The sequence below is a fragment of the Onychomys torridus genome, chromosome 1, assembly GCF_903995425.1.
Source record: "Onychomys torridus chromosome 1, mOncTor1.1, whole genome shotgun sequence".
In the NCBI taxonomy this organism is placed as follows: domain Eukaryota; kingdom Metazoa; phylum Chordata; class Mammalia; order Rodentia; family Cricetidae; genus Onychomys; species Onychomys torridus.
Window position 1 is genome coordinate 44,295,027 of NC_050443.1, and position 12,297 is coordinate 44,307,323.

General features: G+C 45.1%; 1 non-coding gene across 1 annotated transcript; it reads right to left on the bottom strand.

Annotated features, from left to right (window-relative positions):
* Positions 1–7,686: 7,686 nt before the first annotated feature.
* Positions 7,687–7,757, bottom strand: LOC118576909. The gene has a single exon (XR_004944105.1). It is a non-coding gene; the product is annotated as a small nucleolar RNA SNORD34 (small nucleolar RNA).
* Positions 7,758–12,297: the final 4,540 nt, after the last annotated feature.

Here is a 12,297-nt window from a genome sequence, read left to right on the forward strand (position 1 = left end):
ATAGTTAGGATCTCTGCTAGGGTTATCCAAGAGATGCCCAAAATACACAGGCTATTACTAGGGCCTTTGGTTGGCCCTAAGAGGAGGAAGATGAATCCCTATGACACAATGTACATTAGGCACAGGACTCAAAGGCCTCTAAGCTGGAACTGACTTGAATGCCTGTTACCAGAAGGCACTCTGCAAGCTTCCAAAGAAAGGAAAAAACCAAGAGTTCTACCCACCTATGATGCCTATGAATCACATCAGTGACTGGCATGGCACTATAACCCTAAGGGTGCAGCAGTGGCATGCATACATTGGCAGTAACCAACATCTCTCTAATTGGAGACTTACTCAACAACAGAGTAATCATGCTTGGTATGAGAAACCTAGTCAACTACTCAGGGCTAGTGAAGTCATGGATCTAGGAGGAGAACCCATAGCCATCACTTTACTAAACCAGCATAATCCCTAACTATACTCTAAATATTGGTCCTTATACCAACAGAGAAGTGTATTCTTTGCCCCTCTTCAAGGAAATGTTTTCTTTGCAATGGATGGAAACCATTACCAATCAAAATGCAGAGTTATATAGCTGTCTTAGTTAGGGTTTCTGTTGCTGTGAAGAGACACCATGACCATGGCAACTCTTATAAAGGAACACATTGGGGTGGCTTGCTTACAGTTTCAGAGGTTCAGTCCATTATCATCAAGGTGGAACATGATGGTATGCAGGCAGATAGGATGCTGGGAAAGTGAGAATTCTATATCTTGCAGGCAACAGGAAATCAACTAAGACAATGGGCAGTATCCTGAGCATAGGAAACCTCAAAGCCTACCCCCACAGTGACACACGTCCTCTAACAAGGCCATAAAATCTCAGTCCAAAAATCCTCACCTCCTAATAGTGCCACTCCCTATGAGCGTATGGGGGCCAATTACATTCAAACTATCACAGAAGCCCAGTACCAATGGATACGTGTCTACAAAGCAACCCCAGCCCCTAAGGCTCAGGAAACATTTCAGAAAAGGTGACAGAAATATTATAAGTCAGAGGACCAAGGACTTTGATGCAATACTGTTTCTCCTAGTAATATCAGAAGCTGCTCCCATAAAGTCTCACCCACGTGGCTAATCAAGATCAAGAACAATGGATATGTCAGCGTGGATGTGGGAAAAACCCACAAGGCTTCAACCTACACAAAGAACTATTGGTAACTAGGGAATGCTGAAAGTGGGAGAGACGGTCTTCCGAGGGAAGAGCACAAGTGCTTTTCCAATACCAAGTGGTCAGCCTTGAAAACATGCATACCAGTATCATTACACAGACTGAATAGGTTGTATCAGTAGTTATTAAATTATTAATTATAATATTAATTTCAATAATTATTTTATCATTGAACTTATTTATTATATTAATTTATTAATAATTATTAATAAAATTGAGGCCATTAATTTTAAAGAAAGAGTATATGGGAGGGATTTGGGGAAGAAAAGGGAAGGGGGAAATGACATAAGTATATTATAATCTCAAAAATTAAAAAATGTCAAGATCATAATAACAATATCTTTTATTAATTCTTTGAGAATTTTGTACAATATATTTTGATCATATAAATCCCCTCCCCAACTCCTCCCAAATCTTTCCTCCCTCCCTGTCCAGCCATCTTCATGTTCTCTCTGTCTCCTCCCTCCCTCTTTTCTCTCTTTCTCTCCCTCTTTCTTAAAAAAAAAGAATAATCAAGTCCTGTTTGTGTTGACCAACTATTCCTGGCTATGGGGCCTGCCCTAGAGTGACTGACATCCCAGGTGTTATGGCTATGAGATCTACATCCTAAGAGCACAGAGCAAAGAGACAGAAGGCAGAAAGAAACCAGTGTCTGACCTCAGTAGACCGAACTGTGTGTTTCAAACAGCAATGGTCAGGTATTCTCTTGCAGGAATGGAGGTTCTTCAAGGGGTAAACACAAGCTGGGCCTCTGTATACAGGCAAGTGAGGGGCTTGGGAATAAGGAAGTTGATGCAGTTCCTAGGGTAGGTCTTGGTCTCTTCTTCTTGGAGGCATCTGCTTAGGCAAGACAGACTATCTTAGGAGATAGGCTACATCAGACAACATTCTTCTCTGGGCTGTGGTTGACCGATAAGGTTGAACAAGGTCAGCTGTAATTTCATAGTGATCCTGTTTTTACAGCAGAGGTGCTCTATCATTTCAGACCCTGAAGGAAGTGGGGAGCGGGCAATCAATTCTTTCTTAACTGCTTTGAGATCATTTTAAGGGAAAGGAAAAGAGTGGGGTTTACAGGGTCTTTTGACTTTGGATATATCTCAGTTCCTTAAGCCCATATATTGGCTTTTTTGGGCTTATCTAGTTCCAGGACTATGAAGGGTTGGTAGTCCTCAGTTAGGAAGAGTTGACTGATAGTTGAGGGGATAAGGGCTTATACTCTTTCTGCAACAGACTGGAAAGGAATTGTAAAACACAAGGACCAAAATTAGAGTTAGAACTATCACAATAAGGGACCCAAAGAAGGAGGTTATCCATGTTCTCTAAGGGCTCCAGAACTCTGTCCTTCTGGATGCATGCAGAGGGGGTGGGGTCTAGATGCGGGGGTGGGGGTCTGGCTCATGATTCTGTTCCTTCTTTCTTTTAGCTGTCTGGCATTCTCCCTTAGATACCTGATAAATTCATGTAGAAACAACATCCTTCCTCTAGCATAGCACGATTCCTCCCTTTTCTGCCATAATGAGATGTAACCCCTCCCTATTCTAATAATATCATGGCTGTGAGGGAATCCAGCTGGGTCTGGAGCTTTTCAATGCCATTCTGTACCAGTGTCAGAACAGCCTTGATTTGTTAAGAAAGTTGGCTGTGTTGGGACTTGCTGCAATCCAATGGCCCTTCCTCCCAGGCCTGCAGCCCCTGCCATGGTTACTCCTAACAGTAGTGGAAGTAATATTTCATCCCCTTTGATTCAAATAGGGGTGGACTGGTGGGTTATTTTCTTCCCATGGATGACTGTAAGATCTGGAACTAAGTATGCAACTTGGCACATGGGGTAATTGATAGGGTAGCAGGAAAAGGGGCCATTGGGATATGCAAAATAGGTGCCATTTAGAGAGCTCTTGAGTTGGAGATTAGCCTGGTGTGCAGCTGGCATGCGGTCCCACACAGTTGGCTTTGTACAGGCAGGGCAAAAAGGCAGGCCTGGGATGTAGAATTGTTGGTTAAACAGATTTTAGTTAAGCCTAAAATATGTAACTTGTCTTGCTCTCAGGCAGATGCAACAGTCTTTTTCTAGATGAGGTTTAATTTTAAAGAGCATTTTGTGGCTACCATTTATAAGGGTAAGCATTTTAAGGAGGAGGGCATTAGGATCGCAAGGTTTAGTTGAGGTTTGGCTTGGTTTTTTTCTGAGGGGGTTTTTATTACTGAGGGAAGGGTCAAGACTTTCCATGGATTCAAGGTATAAACAGAGACAGAGATGTCTACAGCCTTCACCTCCAGGCAGAGGATGACCTTTGAAGGGAGATCCTTTTGCCATTAGATAACCATTTGAGGTCAAAATCCATTTCCCGCAGTATAAGCGTTTTAGCTTGATTATCCATACTATTCCTTTTTTTCTGGTCTGTGTCCCTCTGGTTTCCCAGGGCATTATGGTTCCTGATTTGATGTAATCATTGGAGGTAGGAGTCCCAGACCAGACACCAGGAATGGCAAAATTAGCACAAGACCAGTTCTGTATAAAGGACTACAGCAGATCTCTGCAGTAGCCAACATCAGACTTTGCATCCTACATAGCTACAATGTGGCTTGTTTCTGTGGACAAGGAGTCAACAGGATTCAGAGACCTGTACAATTATCTTCTGTGTTGCTACTAACAAGTCGTAACACTATCTGAAAGACACTAAATGAGCCTTCCTGAAGAAGTTGTCCTGTTAAGCCATATAAAAGCCATGGTTTCCTCTCAAATCCCAGGAATTTTGTTACCTGGGATTCCAAAACAAGGAGACCTCCCATTTAAGATTTAAGGCTCAGCGATAGAAAATACTGGCTGCTTTTTCAGAGGTCCTAAGTTCAATTCCCAGCAACCACATGGTGGCAGGCGAATCTCTGTGAGTTCGAGGCCAGCCTGGTCTCCAAAGCGAGTTCCAAGAAAGGCACAAAGCTACACAGAGAAACCCTGTCTCAAAAAAAAAAAAAAAATTAAAGACATTTAAAATATTTGAGCAATGGTTTGGGGGGTGTGCAGTCCAAGCTAGGGCTGAGAGTAAAGGAAGAAGCTGTTTATAATTGAAAGGGACCGAAGAAGGAATGTCTCAGATAACCCCTAATGTTGTAACAATCGTCTGGTAAAAGAGGGCCAGAAGGAGTTCCTCTCCCCAGGCCCAGTGGTCAGGTGTGAGAGAAGAAAAGCAATACAATAGTTTAATGGTGAGCTCCAGGGGTTGCAGAACATCACTGAAGAAAGGAAGAGGAGGCAGACAGAGAAAAACTGGGTTTGCTCTGGAGTATAATGAATAAAACATTTCTCAGGGCATCTGAGAGGTAGCTCCAGTTCCCGGCAGGTCCCAGCATCAACCAAAGCCATTCTGGAGGCCCTAGAGGAAGGCATGGAATGGAGGAAGCCAGCACTAGGGTCTGTTCCTTCTGGCTGCTCAGGGGAAGAAGGGAGCTTAATGACGTTTAGGGATGTGAGTCCAGCTGGGACTACTCTGTATGAGGGGGGCAGGTCTTTTAAGACAGGAGAGATGTATCCAGGCTGGGAAGTTTTCTAGTTTAGTGGTTGTGGAAGCCACAAGAATAATTCTGTGGAGTCCTGTCCATTTGGGGCCTAGGATGGAGTGGGGGCCTCTGCCAGGTGAGCCGGGTCTCCTATCTGGAGGGCTGTGTTTCCCTCCTCAGTGGGAAAGAGGGTCATGGAGAAGAGGTGAGTTTCCAATCCGTAGCTGCTGCCTGAGAAGGAAGAGGAGTTGAGATGATGTCTTTGGGGAGTCTGAAGGATAAATGTCGAGGGAGAATAAAGGCTATTCTACAAGACCTCGAAGGGGCTGGGGTGTGCAGGTTTGGCGGGAAGAGAAAGGATTCTTTTTTCTTTTGGCGGGGGGGGCGTTGATTTTTCAAGACAGGGTTTCTCTGTGTAGTCCTGGCTGTCCTGGAATTCACATCTAATTCAGAGATCCACCAGCCTCTGCCTCCTGAGTGCTGGGATTAAAGGCATGTGTCACCACCACCTGGTGAGAGGGCATTCTCAAAGGCCTAGAGGAAGACATTTCACCTGGTCTAATTTTAGTTCTAGGGAGAGTTTGGTCATAGTTTCCCTAAAGGTGCAGGTAGATTGTTCCACCTTCCTAGAGAACTGTGGATGGTCAGTTTGTGGAACTTCCAAAGTGTATTAAGAAAAGAGGTAAGATGTTGGGTGAGAACTGAAGTATGGACCACTGTTGAACTGGAAGGAGGTTGGGAGGCCAACTGGAGGAATAATTTCATAGAGAAGGAGCTAGGCGATGGTGGAAGCCCATTCATTCATTTGAGGTAGGAAAAGCCTTCACCCATCATGAGAAAGTATTGTTTGGAACCGAGAGACATTGTGTCTCTTTACTGGAGGCATATGTGTGAGGTCAGTGTGTCAGTAGAAGCCTTCTCTCAGCTGGTGAATGGGGAGAGGTGGCTGCCCAAGGTTAAATTGGAGGTTAGCATGCAAGCAGATATCACGGGTCTGGGAGAACCGCTGGAGAAAAGCCTTGTGCTCCTGCTGGATTGGAAAGCACTGTGTGGGGAACATGAGCAGAGTCTGATTAGCTGGATGGAATAGGCAGTGTAGGTAGGTAAGAACTTTGGGAAGAGGGAAGGGAGCTTGGGCTTAATGCATGTGTTACTATGGTAGAGCATGGCATTTGGGCTTCTGATCCTTTCTGCCTCTTGAGGTCCCAGTGTGTGAGAACAGCTTCCACAGCCAGTCTCTCTGCTATACAGTTATCCAGGGAGCTATATTATCTATCTGTTCTGTGTCTCCTACGATGCACTTTTGAGGCTGTGATGGGTAGCATTACTGCTTCTAGGAGTTTCTGTATATGGGCAGCATAGGTAATGGGTGTTCTCCTTTGTATTAGGAATCCCCTCTGTCTCCTGATGAGGATGCTGGAGAGGATAATGTTAAGTATACTTGGAGTCAGTATAGATGCTAACCTATTTATCCTTGGCCAGGATGAGGGCCTTTGTGAGAGCTATCAGTTCTGCCTATGGGAAGGTGGTGTGGAGAGGAAGGGACTTGGCCTTCATGAGAGTGTGTGAGGTGGGGGAGTGGGGTGTCCTTGGGTAATGGCATATTCAGCTGGCGGGTGCTTTTTGTTGAAACTGCCATATGAACCAGTTTGTGCTCTGAGGATGGGTAAGCAAGTTTCTGTGAGAAGGGATTCATGGTGAGATCTAGGATCTCCCAGCAGCAAGGAGAGGGCTGATGTGAGTCAATGGTTGAAGGGTAGCCTCTTGACTAGAGGAGGCGAGGGCTCAAAGGTGAGGCTGGAGACCAGAAGAAGTAAGGTGTGGAGGATCTACACCCGAGTGGAGGGAGGGAGAGGAAGGCTCCATAACTTAGGAGCTCCCTGGGTGAGTGTGAAGTGAGTACACAGAGTGGGCTGAGGAACAAATTTGTGTTAGCTTCTGGCATCAGGAGCACAACAGCAGCCAAGGTTTGTAGGCCCGACCCGGGCAGCCTTTGGTGTCCAGGTCCATTTGTTTCAACAAAGAAAAAAAAATATGGCCGACCTTTTGACAAAGAACAACTAATGCTTGTTCCTAATTGGAGTGCAGGGAAAAGAAGAGTCTGAGGGGTCAGGAAGAGGCAGAGGAGAGACCCGGGACAGGGCAGGTTTAAGCTGATCTATGGAGCTTTGGTGAGACTGTGGAGAGAAGAGAGGATCCTGTAGGCCCTTCGTGGCCTCCCAGAGCGGGTGTGCTATGTGTGAGAAGTTAAGAGTCCACAGACTAAAAAAGTTAAAAAGACCCAGCAGAGCCATAAGTCTCCTTTGTCTTGGGTAAGGGGTATGTGTGCAGCGCCTGAATCTCAGAAGGAGGGATGCAGTGGCTCCTAGGGGAGGGAGAGAAAGAGAGAGAGAGAGAGAGAGAGAGAGAGAGAGAGAGAGAGAGAGAGAGAGAGTCAGAGTCCTAGATAATGAACACTGGAGGATGCAGGCTGGTGCCCTCTTCCTGGACACAGGTTAGCCCCAGGAATCCAGAGCACCGAGGGCTGTGGGTTGATGGAGGTTGTCTTGGAGGGTTGGGCTGCAGAGGAGAAGGCCATCCACTCATGCAGAAGGAGACTAGGAGAGAGGTCTGAGTTCTTCAGCAGGAATTGGCCAAAGAAGCGGGGGGAGCCCCAGAAGCCCCAGGGTAGCACTGTCCAAGTAAGTTGTCAGGAGTGTAACATATCAGGTACAGGTAAATGCAATGTCTTCCCAGGTAAAGGCACATGCCTTTAATCCCAGCACTCAGGAGGCAGAGGCTGGTGGATCTCTGAATTAGATGTGAATTCCAGGACAGCCAGGACTACACAGAGTGGAGAGGATGTGCAGGGGTATAGTAAAAGGGAATCTTTTAAGTCAAAACTGAAAACTAGGTCATGCTGGTGAGGTAGACGAAAGGATGGTATATGCCTTTTGTTGTTGTTGTTGTTGTTTTTATTTTTGTTTTTGTTTTTGTTTTGCAGATGTCTCAGCCAGTGGAGTTTTCATGAGACTCAAACAATGTAGGTAATAACAGAACATCACAGACGGAATATGTCTTAGTTGGTTTTTTTTTTTTTATTTTTTGTTTTGTTTTGTTTTTCGAGACAGGGTTTCTCTGCGTAGCTTTGCGCCTTTCCTGGATCTCGATTTGTAGACCAGGCTGGCCTTGAACTCACAGAGATCCGCCTGGCTCTGCCTCCCGAGTGCTGGGATTAAAGGCGTGTGCCATCACCGCCCGGCTTAGTTGGGATTTTATTACTGTGATGAGACACCATGACCATGGCAGCTCTTTTTCATTGGAGCTGGCTTACAGTTCAGAGATTTAGTCCTTTATTGTCATGACGGGAAGCAAGGCAACATACAGGCAGACATGGTGCTGGAGAGGGAGCTGAGAGTTCAACATCCAGATTAGCAAGCAACAAGAAGAGATAGTGACAAGGAGATGGCTTGCACTTCTGAAACCCCAAAACCAACCCCCAGTGACACGCTTCCTCCAACAAGGCCACACCTCCTGATAGTGCCCCTCCCTATGGGCCTATGGGGGCCATTTTCATTCACACCACTAGAGCATAGGAGTTGGGGGCTATGGGGAAGGTGGGGACTATAGCTTCATTGGTTTTTCTAAGGTCTCGGACCAGGCTGGAGGACCCATTAGGTATTATAACGCCCAGAATAGGAATGTTATGTGGGGAGTGAACGGTAAACAAGGGGTCCTGACGGGGGGAAGCAGTAAGTGAGGAAGGGGGAGGATACTTCATGTATTTGGGGATGAGAGGGATTGTTCTTGTATCATGTAGGAAGAAGGACCTTTCAGAGAGACAAGGACAGCAGAGTGATTGCAAGCTCTGGAAGGATTAGCAGTGTCCCATACTCCAGCGTGAACAGAGGGAACATAGAATGAGGAGGGGATTTAGGAGATGAAGGCTCACTGCCTGAGTCTGATTCTATGGTTAGAGATAGACTGAGGTCATTTCTAAGCAAGGGATGTGAATAGAGGCTTTTAATTTGGTGAGATCTCTTCCCAGAAGGGGTAAGGGATAATTTGCCGTAACATTCATATATGTGTTAGAGATAAGGATCCGAAGGGGCAGGAGGTGGAAGGGTGATTCTGGGTCATGTGGGGATCCTAGACTCAGAAAGAGGAAGGGATAGTGTTCTCTACCATTCAGTTAGAGAAGAAGATGCCCTGGTGTCCAGGACCAAAGAGGCTTGTCTTCCAGCCACTGTCCATATCATCCCAAGTTTGGACAAGCTGGCAGATAGCCCGGTTAGGGATGCTGAACTTGGGCCCTCTCATTGTAACATTGTCATGTGTGGATAGGGGAAGTGGTGTCCAGGTGGGCCAGATCGACAGTCCACCTTTCAGGTTTCCCATTGCTGGAATGTTGGCATGCCTGCTCGGGGGCCAGGGACTGAGGTACTCATCTGGCCCAGTGGCACTTTTGCTGGCGTTTGAAGCAGGGCCAGAAATTATTGGAAGTGGGTTTTTCCATCCCTTTCACATTCCGGTTCTCTCTCCCCTTAGCTTCCTCATTTCTGAGGTTAAAGACTAAACTTGTTTTTAAGGAGTTCATTTCAGGCTGTCACGCTGAGCATATTCCCTCAGCCCCACTTATGCTCACTTTTTCTTTATCCATCCCTCTGTTGTTGGAACTCAGGTCGGTTCTCTAGGTTATAAACTGACGTCTAAGCGGTGTCTCTGTGGGGGGCTGACTTGGCATCCTTTGGGTAAATCATATGGATTGTTGGACTGGATCAAATGGTAGATCCACTGTTAGTTTTTTAGGCTTCTCTGTGTTAATTTCCATAATGGCTGGACTAGTTTACACTCTTATCAGCAGTTATGAGAGTTCCCTTTTGTCCACATCCTTGCCAGCATGTGTTATCTTCGTGTGTGTGTGTGTGTGTGTGTGTGTGTGTGTGTGTGTGTGTGGTTGTGTGTGGTTGTGTGTGTGTGTGTGTCTGTCTGTCATTCTCTCTCTCTGTTTCTCTCTCTCTCTCTCTCTCTCTCTCTCTCTCTCTCTCTCTCCCCCCCCATGTGTGTGTGTGTGTGTGTGTGTGTGTGTGTGTGTGTGTGTGTGGTTTTTGAGACAGAATTTCTCTGTGTAACAGCCTTGGCTGTCCTGGAGCTCACTTTCTAGACCAGGCTGGCCTCAAACTCATAGAGATCCCCCTGCCTCTGCCTCCTGAGATTACCTGTTTTCTTAATGACTGCCATTCTAACTGGGTGAGATGGAATCTCAATGAAGTTTTAATTTGCATTTCTCTGACAGGTGGTGGTGGTGAGCATTTTTTCATGATTGTTGTTTTGACCACCTGTAGTCCATCATTTGAGAACTGCCTGCTCGTTTCATCGGCTCATTTATGAATTGGGTTCTCTTGTTTCTCATTATTTATGGGTTTTGTTCTGCTTCCTTCTTCCTCCTCCTCCTCATTTTCTTCCTTTTGAGTTCCTTGTACATTATAGATACTCAGATGAATACCTGGCAAAGATTGTCTTCCATGCTGTAAGCTGTACCCTCTTTCAATTCACTATTTTCTTTGTTGTGTGGAAGCTTTTTACTTCCATTAAATTCCATTTGTCAATTGTAGGCATTCTTTCCTGAACAACTGGAGCCCATTCAGAAAGGCTTTGCCTGTGTCTGTACCTTATAATGTTTTCCCTACTTTTAATCTTCTTAAAAATCTTAAGATCCAAGGCATGATGTGTAAGCCTGAGAAGAATATGTATTCCAATCACATTGAATAGAACATTCTGTGTTGCTGGGTAGGTCAATGGTTTACAGTGTTGATTCCAATCTGATGATGAGGGCTTGGAAGATTTCAAGAGAGCTGCTCGTCAACAGCACACATTTGAAGGTCCAAGAAGGAGGGTTCCAATGGCAGCAGCAACAACAGTGTAGATACGTGCCCTGGCAAGAAGTGAGGGCATGCAAGCAGAAACCCTACTTCTCCCTTGGACCTCGTTCTATCTGCTACCAGAAAATTATGCCCACTGGCAGAGAGCTCTTCCTTCATTAGTTAACTTTCTGGATGTGCTCTCAGTTCCAGTTTGAGACCAGAGGCATATCTGCTGTGGAATATTCCTTTACACTGTGTGAAGATGTGTCACTGTGATTGGTTTAATAAAGAGCTGAATGGCCAATAGCTAGGCAGGGAGAGGTTAGGCAGAACATCTGGGGACAGAGAGGTGTCAGGGAAGAAAAGTTAGAGTGGTCAGCCAGATGTGGAGGAGGCAGCATGAGCAGTACAGAGAGATAAGGTAGCGAGCCATGAGACAGATTGTAGATTAAAATAAATGAGTTAATTTAAGTTATAAAAGCTAGTGGGACAAGTCTAAGCTGAGGCTGAGATTCCATAATAAGAAGTCTCCATATGTTTATTTGGGAGCTGGCTGGCAGGACAGAGAAAGACTTGTTACACACATGTCTTTTATTGGAGATTTCATGGGTGTAGCTTCCTGTCATACCAGAAGGACATCTTGGTCCTCTGGCTCCTATAATATTCCTGTTACCTATTTCATGATGTTCCCTGAGCCTTGGTTGCAGAAGTTGTGTTGCTGATGTATCAATTGGGTCTGGCCATATTATGGTCAGTTGTTCTCTGCATTTTGACTAGCTATGGCTTTCTGTAATAGTCTCCTTCTGCTACAAAAAGAGGTTTCTTTGATGGTGGATGAGATCCACATATACCTATGGGCATGATTATTTAAATGTAGTCAGGAATTATGGTGGTTTAGGAAAGTGGTGTTAGGTTGTCCTCTAAGATTCATGATCGTATTACCACATGCAGTTGACTAGGTTTACAGTACCAGGCATCATTTCCTTGTTAAGTGGGGCTTGAGTCCAATTAGACAGCTGTTGGTTATCTCCAATATATGAATGCCGCTATGGTACCTTTAGGGATATTTTATCATGTTGGTCATTGTTGTAGTTCATAGGCATCACAGCTGGGTAGGACTGTTGATTGCTTTCCTCTGTTAGCAGCTTGCATAGCACCTTCTAATATTGTGAAAGCTAGTCCTCGGAGAGGATGGTTATTGATCAGTTCCAATTCAAGTTTTAAATCCAAAGTGTGGTGTGTTTTCAACAAAAGAGACTTACCTCAAATGTCTGTGGAGCATCCAAGGGCAATAACAATAACATATACAGTTTGGGGGAGTCTCTTGAACTCCCTTGACCAACAACTCAAAAGGAAGCTTCTCATGCCTGGTATAGTGTTTTGTTAGATAGTCTATGGCTCTTGGGGGCTACCCCTCCCCATGGCCCCTTTATACTTTCCTGGTTTCTGTGGTTACTCCATGATGTATATCCACATCTGGAGATTTGGAGCTAGATACTGTAGGTGAGAAAAAATATGCAGTGCTTGTCTTTCTGGGTCTGGGTTACCTCTACATAATCTAGTTCCACCCATTTACCTGAAAATTTCATAATTTCAATACCCCACTTTCTCCAGGTCATCTCAGCAAAAAATACAGAGTATCACCAGAATTAAATGACACCATGTATCAAATGAACCTAACAAATATCTGTATGATATCCCACCAAACACCAAAGAATATGTATTCTTCTCTGCAGCCCACAAAAGTGT